Source organism: Haemaphysalis longicornis, unplaced genomic scaffold (genome assembly GCF_048455015.1).
Source record: "Haemaphysalis longicornis isolate Haplotype H1 unplaced genomic scaffold, Haemaphysalis longicornis Haplotype H1 scaffold_5, whole genome shotgun sequence".
Taxonomy (NCBI): Eukaryota; Metazoa; Arthropoda; class Arachnida; order Ixodida; family Ixodidae; genus Haemaphysalis; species Haemaphysalis longicornis.
The window spans coordinates 11,913,341-11,926,457 of NW_027526385.1; the positions used below are offsets into that span (position 1 = coordinate 11,913,341).

At 47.2% G+C, this 13,117-nt stretch overlaps 1 protein-coding gene across 1 annotated transcript in view; it reads left to right on the forward strand.

Moving 5' to 3' along the window:
- The first annotated feature begins 353 nt into the window (after positions 1 to 353).
- The window catches only part of LOC144139048 (glycine receptor subunit alpha-4-like), a 68,417-nt gene continuing 55,653 nt past the window's right edge, over positions 354 to 13,117 (forward strand). Inside the window, exon 1 of the mRNA XM_077671539.1 lies at positions 354 to 744. The gene's annotated coding sequence lies outside the window, so the exon portion shown is untranslated. The remainder of the gene's footprint in view (positions 745 to 13,117) is intronic.

Genomic DNA, 13,117 nt, shown 5'->3' on the forward strand with positions numbered 1-13,117 from the left:
GTACTTGTTCGTGCGTCGTAGCGATTTTAAATACCGAATGCGAAATTTTGTATTTGGCTAAAAGAACTTGGCGAAGCAACGCATGGCCCGTACTGTGTAACGATTGCTTTCCCCACTAGCGTAAAACAAAAATTACAATGTTCGTTCCTACACAAGTATCTGACATAAAATACTTCCAGGGTTGGGTGGAGTAGTAAAGCGATCGTCCAACAGAAACGGCGGGTACAAGGAGCGCTCTTCGCTTAACTCTCGCTCGGTTCGATGTAAATGACGTCCCTACTCGGACCTCCCCTAAACTCCATCGGCGTCCCGCTAGTCGTTATTGAGGTACAGCCAACTCCGAGCGGCGCTCGAAGATCTTCCTAGTTTCGATCCACGCTCGCGTGCGACGAGGCCAGCAGCAGCGGCTTTCGTCTTCTTGTCGCGTCCCCCCGGCGTCGACCACCACGCGCCCGTGCGGAGCGCTGACGTCGCGGGGTCCTCCGCCGGGCCGCCCACTACGCCCACTCCTTTTTCCCGAACCGGGGACCGCGTGTCGCCGCCGACGCCAGAGCCGCGGATGCGCTCGCTCGGGGCCATCCGAAAAGGCACGTGTGTCGGCGGGCCGACGCCAACAAGTGACTTTTCCCTTGTTCCCTTTTTTCGCGCCCTTGGTGCCGTCGCCTGGCGCTCTGCGTATCGACCGCGCATGGCTCCCGGCCTTTGGAACACGTTCCTTCCATAAAAGCTCTACGTTTGCCTAAGGTAAGCAATGCGCGCTCCCTTTTCCCCTTTTCCTTTTCCTCTAAGAAAAAAAAAGATTAGTTCATCAAAGCCACTGCGAATTTTACAGAACGAAATTTTCTCACTATGAAACATACGGTTTCAGGCTGGAGAAGAATGAAACATGAGGAAAGTAACCTAATAAAAGACAAGTAACCTAATGGAACATATTTAGCAAAGATTAAGCGTGGGAACAATTGTAGCCTATGTAGCCAACCCACCGCAAGATTAGCATTCGTAGACCATCAGTGCAAAGCGTTCAAATTTAATTGACTGTTTACAAACCACGAAATGTTTCACGACATGGTGGGTTCCAGGAAAGTATTCTTAGCCTTGGGAAGTACCTCTATTAGCTGGAGGTGGACCGGAGGCTCTAATCTGATCTGTGTACAGTTTTATTATAAATCGGACAAATTGGGTGTAAGGTTCGTAACTTAGACTTAAAAAAATGTAAGTGTCAACGCAGTCGGCAGTTATGAAGTACCAGATACGACGTCGGCGAGTAGCTGGATTTAAAAAGTTACTGAGAGGGAATGTGATTGATTTACCGGAGGAAAAAAAGCGGCCTCGGAATTGATTACTTTGGAACGCAGTTAGAATTGTCAAGGTAAGCAGGGTCAACGAAAAAGCCCTTAGTTGCACCTAGATGCTAGAAATGAATATGCATTTTTTTTTGCATGGCGGCAGACTAGAACGCGAGATGTCTGAAAAGAGGATATCAGAAATATTCGAAAATAGGTTTCTTTGAGAAGCGAGTGGTATTGGCGACTGAAACACTCAACTGGGCATCACAAAACTAAGATTTACAAATTGAAAGTGGCCGTTAAAAATATGGCATATTATGCGCCCCATTTCCTCGTAGCGATTATCTGCAAGGAAGCTAAGATGATAGTATCAAACGAATCACTTGGACTTTACGCAAAAGTGACAGAACCTTCTGCCAATAAACGAGCACACTTAGGGAATTTCGTAAATTTAGCCGATGCGAGAACATTGTAGGCATTCGTTGGTTATGTTCCACATCAATTGGAGGACAGCACTATAGTTTTATGTTTTACGTCAAAGTATGCCTTCACAAATGAAAATAAAAAAAAAAAACGTCAGCAGTAGGTCGTCATTCAAGCACAATATAAGGTGGGTGACCGACTTTACGGACGTTTGAAAAATTAAGCGCGTGGGGCTTACATTTTCGAAGCATAGAGATTAAAAGTGCAGGCATCATCGTTCTGACAGAAACTTGACGAAGCGCACATTATATCATAAGATTGGTCTTTTATAGCGGGTTCACGGGTGTATGCGCTGTGAAATACACCACAAACTCCTTCGTGCTTCGTGTACATACCCTTTGGGTACAGTATACGGATTCAAATGAAAGTACTGAAGGTTCCTTTTCGGCTACGTTCCACATGAAGATATCAGCTTTGACACTTCCCTTAATAGAAGCACCACCTTGTGCGTTCAGCGAGACAGCACGAATTCTGTTGGGGACTTTGTTCAGATGTCGCCGAGGTTGCTGCTGTTAGCCTACATCTAAGCACCACGAAATTGAGCGTCGGATCTTTGCACATGCCGCCCCGAGAGGAAGTTGATGCTAGGGCGTTCCTTGAGAAACCCTGTGTTGTATGCGGATACTCCAACGCGCACCATTCTATGTGGGGAAAACAAGCTGCACACGGCTGCAGAAAACATCTATCAGACGCCACCGACAGCTTGGATGTATGTTTTGCAAACGACTGTGCCCCAACCTTCTTCGCACATTGTAGTACTACCAGTACGATTCCCTTGGCACTTATTTCTACCGATATTCGTATAGGACCTCTGATTGATATTCAGATACGGCCTTGGGACAAGACCGAATGAGCCTTGTCACTACCTTACCCTTGTAGAAACCGCAGATTGTCACCCAAGTGCTTCAAAACTTGGCCACAAGCAGCCCCACGTATCTGCTGCGTAATGAACTCCTTTTTTGGTAAGACTCGTCCAGGCAAGCTATTTTTGGCTATGACCTTGAGCAAAGGCAAGAATTTCATTCCAGGCTTAGGAGATCGCGGATGTGAGCGCACCTTGGGCATCAGCGGGCGTGGCCTGCTTCATCACAATTATGCGGCTATGCATGTAAGCAGTCAACGTCCTTAATTAGGTTGCTCCCCACTTTTAGGTGCGGATACCTCATTCACGCTTTAGGAGCGTCAAAGTGCCCTCAGCAGCTCATACAAAGTGCCACAAAGCTTTCCCTGATCAAATTACGATCCAGATGCTCCCTAACGCACATTTGTTGTGTAATCCCGCCGCCTTGGGCTTCTTTAAGTAGGTTTGGAAGACAGTTCACTGCCTGTCGTTGTGGAAACCGGCTTGGGTGACTCTGTTCCACAAACATAAGCAAGGGTCCAGCAGATATCAATAATACAGACCTTATTCTTGGGTCTCAAAGCTAACTGAAAAACTGTTCCCCAGATTGACGTAGTGACAGTAGGATCGGAAGAAACTCTCCGCAATTATCACCGGTTTCGGCCTGAGTATGAGTGTCCAAGTTCTTTTGAAACATAATAAAGCATACGGCTTGTCGACTGTAACTCTGTTCCTTGATGTGTCTAAACATGCATACGTATGCGTCTAGCGATGATTAATTCCGAGTAGTTTGCAAAACATGGGTATTACAGGACACTTACATCCGGTTCGTTTAATCTTTCCCGACCGACCGCTTCATAAAAGTGTGCATAGGGAACGTTTTTAGTTCAGAGAGAAGAGCAGTAAAAGGTGTACCTCAGAGTACTGTTGTGCGTCCCATTGCGTTTATCGTCGCCATGGCTGCGGTGCCTGCTGCCACGACACGAAATCAACGAAAAGTTGTATGCCAACATACGTAGATATCTGCATTTGGCTTACCGGACACCAGAAAAAGCGGGTTTCTGTAATAGCTAAACACGCTGTTTCGTCTGTAAAAGCACACCGTTCATCAGTAAGGCTGATTTAATCACTGGAGAAGTCACTATTCGGCCGGCTTGTTTGGGGGGCTGCGCAGATCTGCACGTCTTAAGTGCTTTCTGGAAATATTTATTGGTCATAAGCCGCATTGGCCGACGGTGGCAGGCTCCATGGTTTCATCTGTGCTTTCTAGACTAAACGTATTGCAAAGGATTGCCGGTATGACGTGGGGTAATCACCCTGCCGTTATGGACAAGTTGCATGGAGTTCTGATATTGAATCGAATGTTTTATCACCTGCTTCTAATATTACCCACAGAAACAATATACGGGTGTGTCGAAGCATTGCGCAGGGAAGGGCTTTCCTCAACTTTGCATGTGTCGCAGGCTTTACCCCTATTCCAATCGTCTTCTTAACCACTGCTCGCGCAAATCGCGCTCTTCGGCGAATCCAACGCTGGATTCCCATTCTGGCGGCACCTACATACGATCACGGATGGAAACTTGTACACATGCAGCACTAACTACTCTCTGAGTGCTGTATCCCCAAATGGCCAGAAAAAGACCGCTTTGGACCATCCTTGGTCATAAAACAGTGTCAAATGTGCTCTGGCTATTCCCCCATTATATCGAAGCGTTTTACACCCCTAGATGAAGCAACATCATTTCTATTTTGAGCATGTCAAGCGGGAATACGGTGACAGATTGCACATATATGCTGATGGCTGTGTGATTGTAAATGTGGAGGTGCTTTCGCCACGGCTTTTTTGATATCCCGGTTGAATATTTTGTGGGATACCAGGTTCAAGCATCCGCATTGCTATTGCAGCTCCATGTCACTTTTCAGAGTAAAATATTGAAATATTTAGTGATTTATAGTCACATTTTCATCTCTTCAGCCATGCCACGTCTTCTTACGCGTATCACCCATGACGGGTTCACAGTGAAATTTGGGTGGATTCAATAGCACGCAAAAGTAGCGGGTAACGAGCATGCTGACAGCCTAGCGCGGTGTACCTTATTGTATGTTACGATGTCGAGAGCACGTACCTGGTAACTCTACGGCTTGAGAAACAGACGGCACGTGATCACCTTAAAGTGGCCATATGTTCCGTCAGGAACTAACGATGAAGTAGGAAAGGCGCTTAAGGGCATGAAAAGAGGGAAAGCTGCAGGCGAAGACAGCATAGCCACAGAACTTCGAAAGGATATTGAAGATATAACGCTAGAACAGCCTGCTAAACTATTCTCAGTACGCTTAAAGGAGCCATGAAGAGAAAACAAAAGTTTGTTTTATTCGAAGGATTAGGTGTTTCATAGTACCCCAAGCGCTTTTTCGGAAGCAAATGATGCTTTATTCACTGAGAAATAAGGCAATTTAAGCAAAAATTTTAAATCTCCCGCTAAAATTGCAGATTTCGTCACGTGAACAATGGCGTCATACAAGCCGGTCCATGAAACAGATACTTAGTATGTCGACTCCATATAGCACCCACACGCGGGAGTCGACCGAGACGGCGGCCATTTTAAAAATACTAGTAAAACCTAGTGCACCCGCAGCCCTAGTCATGGAATCGCCTGATCCGGAGAACAAAACTCTCGCCGATGAGCTCGGGCTTGCATTTAATAACCTCACACCACTTGAACGCTCAATGCTTCTAAGTGCACGAGCGGCAAGAGTTGTGGGATACGCGGTGGACGGGAAAGCGACCATTCCGCGATAGCCACAACAGACGAACGCCCTGCCGTCGGCACCGCTGCCTCGTCAGCCCCGTCGCGACGGACGAATACAGACTGGTACGTATGTGCCGTATTTTTATTACGGTTAATAATAGTTCAACCTCAGTAGCAGTATCGCTTATGCCAGTTGGCCGGTGTGGTGCATGGAAAGCCATTCGCGCGAGCTCTCTGCTTCGACCAGAAAGATACGAGCGTCAATGCGCGGTGTTTACGGCATTTTTTCCCCCAATGTCAGAGCGCCTCGAACCCGAAAATTCGTCTGCGCGACGGCGAGATGTCGAGCTCGGCCAGGCGGTAGTTTCGTACGCATTGGCGCACACGCTTGCGTGTTCGTTCGGAACTTCAACCGTTTACTCCACCGTTCTTTGTCATAAAAAGAATGTGCAGTATGTTTCACGGGCATTTAGCTCGCTATGCAAACTGTAAGCCCTGCCTAACATGCGTTTGTTTTTGTCGGCCTCCGCCAATCGCAGAGCATTCCCAAGTGACATCATAGGTTCTGTTGCGGAAAATGAGCTGGTGGGTCGCATGGTCATTTCCTTTTTTCCTAATTATGTAGCTTATTTGAGCGAAGTTTGCGTTGTAAGTGGTGTCGTTATGGTTCTAACGAGGCAATCTTTCGAATGAACCAAACTTGTGTTTTCTCTTCATGGCTCCTTTAAGGACTTTAAAGGTATCAAAGGCCTGGAAAAACGCCAACATAGTTTTAATTCACAAAAAGGGAGACAACAAAGATCTTAAGAACAACAGACCCACCAGCCTTCTTTCAGTTTTATACAGGCAGTTTACCAAAATAATGGTTACCCTCATAAGCAACAGCCTAGACTTCCAACAGACCAGGGAACAGGCTGGGTTTAGAAAGGGATACTCTGCAATGGATCAAATGCATGTCCTTAAAGGGACACTGAAGTGAATTTGTCAAGCTCCCGTTTTTGCTTGCACTGCGTAGACTGGCTCAAATTAGCACACTTTTCATTGTTTATCCGGTTGACAAATCGGTAATTATTTTACAAAGCGGGAAAGAAGAAAAACTACCATGCGCGGTTTGCGGCGGCCGCACCAACTAAGGCTGTGACGTTGAGAGGAGGGGCGCCGTGATTGGACGATGCCCAAGGTTAGCAACCAAACAAGTTTCGGTTTCGGTTTCGGTTCTGTAAAACAACCGGTGGCGTTGTTGGATGGGCATTCTCAATATCTCAGTAATCATCGTACCGCGCTTCTGCCATGTTGTCGGCTGTAAAATGCACAAGATAAGCCTCCCAGGACGGCTTGTAGTCGTAGCATTCACTAGCCGAGACCTACGCAGTGCATGAACGCCCTCCGCGTACCCGCAGACGCCCAAATGTCATGCGCTTTTCCCCCATATTTGGAGCTTGCCTCCCTCATGCCTGTATCGTAAAAAGCGTGTTCGCACCAGGCCAAGGGTCTGTTCATTCTGGCCTGTGCCCACTGCCTGCAAGCAGTCGGTGCTTATGGCAACAGCACGCCAACGAGAACTCGCTAGCGCGCCAGTGCCAGCCTGCGCGCGTTTTGTGAACTAGTTCGTGTAGCCATGAACGTTGCGGCCCCAAAAAAGGTGAACTCAATATAGAAAACATCGGCGGAAAACAAAAAAGTTAACTTACAAAAAAAAAAAGCACGTACCCGCGGGGATTCGAACTCGTGACTCGCAAAACATTTGGGGTGAATTCCTAGCGCCCCAGACTGCTAGGCTACGAAGCGGGACGCGACAGCCTTGATAATATAGGGTATATATTGTACAACCGGTTTACACTTTTATTTAGTTTTGGCATTTCAAGCCGCTTAGGTGACTATTTGTTGTACTGCGATCGTGCAGTAAGCGTCGCCGGAGTTTCCACAGTAGCTCACGTCTAGCAATTGCATTTCGTAGACGGAAAAGCGTTCGCAGATGCGTAGTCGTGCTGCTGACCGCTGTGCTTGTTCGCCCAGTGCAAAAAAGTGCTTCCCGCGCCCTAGTTTTACGCTGTACGGTAAAAATATCAGTTGATTTTATTTGCTTAGTACCTATATTGACTTCGCTGACTCTTCTCCCGCCTTCAAGAGGCCTTATATTTTACTACTGGCGTACCAGTCAGCGAAGCGTCGTATGTGCAGCGCTTGTGTGAAGCGACCTTGACTTTGAGCTAGATACAGTGTACAAACAAACCAAGTAAAGAAAGGCACATTCTTCCATTCACAAACGTGTCCTGGCTTCGTTTCAACTAAGCGAACGAATTGCGACCAAGCAATTTTTTTTAACCTCCTTGATTGCGACGACCCGCCGGCGGCCGGCGGACGAAACGCTGGGCCGACTGACTCTGTCGGCCGGGGAGCCGTGCAGTAGCGCAGCCGTGGCGCAGCCAATTGCCAGCTCATCCCCTCCTGACGTCACACGAAAACGCCACAGAAAATGGGCGAGCGTAAAGAGAGGAGGACAGCGTTTTCGAATTAGTTTTTCTACTAAATAAAATCGCGTAAACGCGCCTAGAGCGGTCGAAACATGGCCTGGGGACTCCGGACTACAATTTGCGCTAGTAATCCCGCAATGTTTACATATCACTTTAGTGTCCCTTTAAGAAAGTGATAGAAAAATTTTCAGAGTATAATAAGCCGCTTTACATGACATTCATGGAATATGAACAAAGCTTTCGGTTCAGTAAGCACTGCCGCAGTGACGGACGCCTTCAAGAACCAAGGAATAGAGGAGACCTGCCTAAAACCCCTAGATGACAAATTGCCGATCTGAAAAGGAGTGTGACAAGGATATACCATCTCACCAAAATTGTCCACAGCATGTCTGGAGAGTGTATTCAGGAGGCCTGACTGAGGAAACTTAGGCTTATGAATAAACGGGGAATGCTTGAGTCATTTGAGGCTTGCAGACAACATAGTCTCGCTCAGTGAATCTGCAGAGCTCAAAAACGATTGAAGAACTAAAATCAGAGAGCTGTGCTGTGGGGATGAAAATAAATGTGAATAAAACTAAAGTAATGGTAAACAAACATGCCGATCGCGACTTCTTCAGGATGAGTGACGAAATACTGGAACAAGTAGAAGAAGAACTACCGTGACCAGATGGTCAGTGCTGGCCCAAACCACGAGAAAGAAATCCGGCGCAGAATAGAGATGGGTTGGGGTGCATTTGGCAAGCACTCGAAACTAAAGAAGAGTAAGCTATCTCTATCCTTAAAACGAAAGAGGATCCATCAGATATCAATAATAGAGACCTTAGTCACTTTATTCTTGGGTCTCAAAGCTAACTGAAAAACTGTTCTTCTGCAGATTGACGTAGTGGTGGTAGGACCAGAAGAAACCCCCCACAATTATCACCGAATTCGGCCTGCGTATGAGTGCCCAAGATAGTGTGCTGGACTTTGCCCTTCGTTTGAAACATAATAAAGCATACGGCTTGTCGACTATACATCTGTTCCTTGATGTGTCTAAACATGCATACGTATGCGTCCAGCGAAGGTGTACCTCAGGGCGCTATTGTGTGTCCCATTGCGTTTATCGTCGCCATGGCTGCTCTGCCTGCTGCCACGACGCGAAATCAACGAAAAGTTGTATGCCAATATATGTAGATACGGGCATTTAGCTTCCCGGATACCAGAAAAAGCACCGGCATCCTGCCGTTGATGACATACGGAACGGGAACTTGGCGCCTTATTAAACAACTAGAAAGGAAACTTAAATACGCCCAATGTGCCATGGAGAGAATAACGTTAGGAGTGACGCTTAGGGACTGAAAACGAGCACCCTGCATTAGGAAGGAAACTGGAATAGAAGATACTATAGTTCAAGTTACGAAACCAGAAATGGACTTGGGCCGGCCATGTAGTACGACAAACTAACAGGTGGACCACAAGGGCAGCAGAATGAACATCGAGACACGGGACAAGAAGAAGAAGTTAACTCGATGGAGAGACGAAATAGAAAAATATGGGGGCAAAGAATGGACTCGGGCAGCGCGGGACCGAAGCGGGTGGAGATCAAGAGGGGAGGCCTTCGTCCTACAGTGGAAGTAAATAGGCCATTGATAATACGAAGTTTTATTCGGGTTTTGCGCATTCGGTTAAACCTTATGCAGTAGCGTTTGATTCGTATATGACCGTATGCACACGACAATGCATTGTTGTGCCACAGAGACTTCCGCATGCGAGACTTCCGTCGTTCGTTAGCGAAATGGCGCTACCGGGGTCACGAAATTTATCATGCCCTCTCAACACGCGCGTGGACCCTGCGGCAGGCTTTAAATACTTGAGCGTGCATGCCGGAAACGGTGTTTGCGACCTAGGTTTTCTCCTTATCGCTCTACCGCTCTCTTTTCCGATTACTATTTCACACGGCCCGCACAATGCTCACTCGTTTATTCCTTAACGCACCGGAAGTAGCAGGCCCTGCCGGAAGCAGTACTGACCTCTTCCGGTTCACAAAGGCGTCTCTCTCTCTCTCTCTACCTTCATACAATGACCCGACTGCCTGTTATGCATTAGTTAAGCACTTCTCTGAGCCGCTTTATTTCTTCTTTTTGCCAGGAGTTGGTTCGCTACGTGAAAAAGCCCCCAGGGACATTATTTTGTTTCTGGGTACTTGTCAGGTTACCAAGCCTGGTCGTGTGCTCAACTTCTTCTACGCCAGTGGTGAAACCAAACTGTAGCCTCACTTCTGGCAGCATCCTTTACGTGCCATGGTTTGACTATTCGGGACATTCTCAATTTTTAATGCGACAGCGTTACTCGGCTCATTGAGCCATTTTGTTTGTGGGTGCAAGCGGACCGGTATCCGCTGTACTAATCACCTGGCGTCGACGGAAAGACGCCTTGACCGCCAACCGGGAACTACGACAGCAGCAGAGAGAAATTTGTGCTCGCCTGAAGCACCATGGAAAGGAAGGAAATGATGCCATGGCGGAGACGAAAGTAAAAATATGCGATCTCAGCAAGTTTCACGCTTGCGTAGCCAAGCTGGTTATCCGCACGTGTAGGTGTTCACACGGTGCTCGCCAAACACAGTGGCCATCCGCACCCGCAACTTACGACATCACGCCAACGGTCCTCTCCTGCCGGAACTGATGCAAGCGCCAATGCTGTGTCACCTAGCTTTGAAAAGCAGCCAAAGTTTACGGCAGACTTAAAAAGAAATGATGTCGATTCCCCTGTCATGTGAATGGGTAAAACAGGAAAGTGCAATGTGCAGCGAAATCTGCTGCGAAATGAACATGGTTTGAGGGTCGGCGGTTGTCTTGTGGGTGCGCTTGGCGAGCGATGTCCTGCTGGCGCGTCGCTTCAAGGTGTACTGGCGTCATTTTCGCGAGGGATATGACGTCAGTGAAATATTGGTGTATACCGGCATAAAACACTTCTGTGTTAAAATATAACACCCGAAAACAAACAACCCAAGTATAAGGTACTCTTTACTACTAAAGGTTGCTTCCGCGCAAGAAGACCCTGAGTGCAGGGGTGCACCCTTCACAGGCCGCTTGCTTCATTGTACTGGCGTCATTTCTGTGACAGATATGACGTCAGTGAAATCTGTGTATCCCAGAATAAAACACTTTCGTGTTAAAATTCTGATCCCTTCCACCCTATGACGAGAGAAGTTCAGTGAAGCTGGAGCTCTGTGGCGGTCTGCGCTCCGCGCTCTGCTCTTAGCGCTCTGAGGTGGGATGTGATGGTGGGGTTTAGCTTTATTGGGGCTTTGATATGTTGAATTATAAGGGCAGTGGCGCGGTCTCAACGTCACAGACAAGGTACACACACGATTGGTGGATAGAGACAATAACGTCTGTATTGCGACGCGCGGGTTGCCGCCGAAGAGCGCGCGGCACTGCGCATGGTCCCGGGGAAACAGAAGGGCCGCGCGTTATGCGGAAAATACACGAATCCGGAAAGAGGCAACGGCGCTGTAGATAATTGTAAAGTGGGGCTGCAGCCATACTTCCTCCGTAGATGGCTATGCTTCGTTGCTCAACATACAATGCGGGAAAACCAGCTTAACAGACAAAGCTTACCCGATCCCGTAAAGTAGACTTCGCCTCTTAAAAAAACTCCATTGACGTGAAGACAATCTATAGGGGAAATACAAGCCGCTTTGCATAAAATAATAGAGGAGACCTTTCTTATGGTTTGTGGATTTTTTACGCACTGAGAATTATTGCTCCACGCCACGTCTGCCACCGGAGATGATCTGCATATCCCGGTATAGACAGCTTTGATGTAAAAGCAATGAAAGGCCAATAAAACTGAAACGAACTGAAATGTGCCCTAATTAGAGTTACACCCTGCAAATAGCAACTAGTAACACAAATTTGCAAATTATTTTTTGAATTTCCCGCGGCCCCCCCAGTGCCCCCCGCTCAATCTGCTAAATCTTGAAGGGGACTACGCGGCCAAGAGCCGAACGCTTGGCCGCGCGAGAAACGGTCGTGTGCTTGCCCCAACTCAGCAACACCATGCAGCCGTCTGTTTTTGCGGCGACACCTTAAAGCCACACAGGCATACATGTAATCTGTCTCATCTTGATTACTTAAGCTTTAGCGCAGATTGAGAGCCAACCAGAAAAGTTGTTTTCGGTGCCATTAGGGGTCACGGTAATGTTAAAGGTAAACTCTATGTGTGAAATTAAGGTAGTGAATATTTTGTTTTGCGCAGCTTGTAGTTTCCGTTTTTTTACCGAGGAGTCAGGTAATCCGTTTAAATCAAGGAAAATTATTCTCATGCACCATATGCTATCTATCCGTGGATATAAAAGAAATTCTGCCCCTGCCGTTTTCATTATTTTCTCTTAACGACGATAATTAACCTGCCTTAGCCGCTTCTCACATAAAGTTTGAAGGACCAACTGCAATCAGTGCTTACTGAACATTGGGCGACCATTTAAATCCTTGATGCCGCGAGGAAGTAAATGTTGCTCTACTTTTTCTACAGTTGTGGGCCTTTGTATATGCACAACGGGTCTCGGCGAGGTGTCAGTGAAAGATACACATTTATCTGCGCTCCCTGGTTTGTGAAGTTGCTTTCGTGATGAAAAAAGAATTGGACAACTTGGGTATTTTCTCTGTAGGATTCGCTGTTGTTCCTGGCTTCTTATTCAAGAGTTATTCAAAGATTGCGCCTTCAACGTTTCTTTTGTCTATCGCCGTAAAGTGTTGCCAGGACGAAATCGTCACAGGTTGACCATTTTAGCAGAGAGAGAGAGAGAGAGAGAGAGAGAGAGAGAGAGAGAGAGAGAGAGAGAGAGAGAGAGAGAGAGAGAGACTGCTATTGCCCGGATGTTGTTTGGAGGATGGGAGACGCTGGAGTATTTCCATCCAGTTGAATTTGATGAAAATCCTTGTCACGGAAACAGCTGCCATTGAAAAAGAGGATCCCCATAAAAATCAACTGTGCCCAGGATTGCTTTCAATTTCAACTGGAGATTGGGCACAGCCACACATATAGTGGGGCTGCCCTCTCTAATCTGGTCTTGGCTACCAGTTTAAAGTTTGAATTTTACATTTTTTACAGTTTCTTGGAGCAGCCCGTCGCCTTCTACGTGCCGTTGGCCAGTGAGTTTTCCATTATCGATCACGAATCGACCGATAGGGTACCATAGTGTAAACTCAACTAACCCTCTCCCTGCAGGCTGCTTAGACGATCGCCAAGGGTCTTTTGGTCTCGGTGGCCTCCTTGGCCATCCGGGCGGCACGTTAT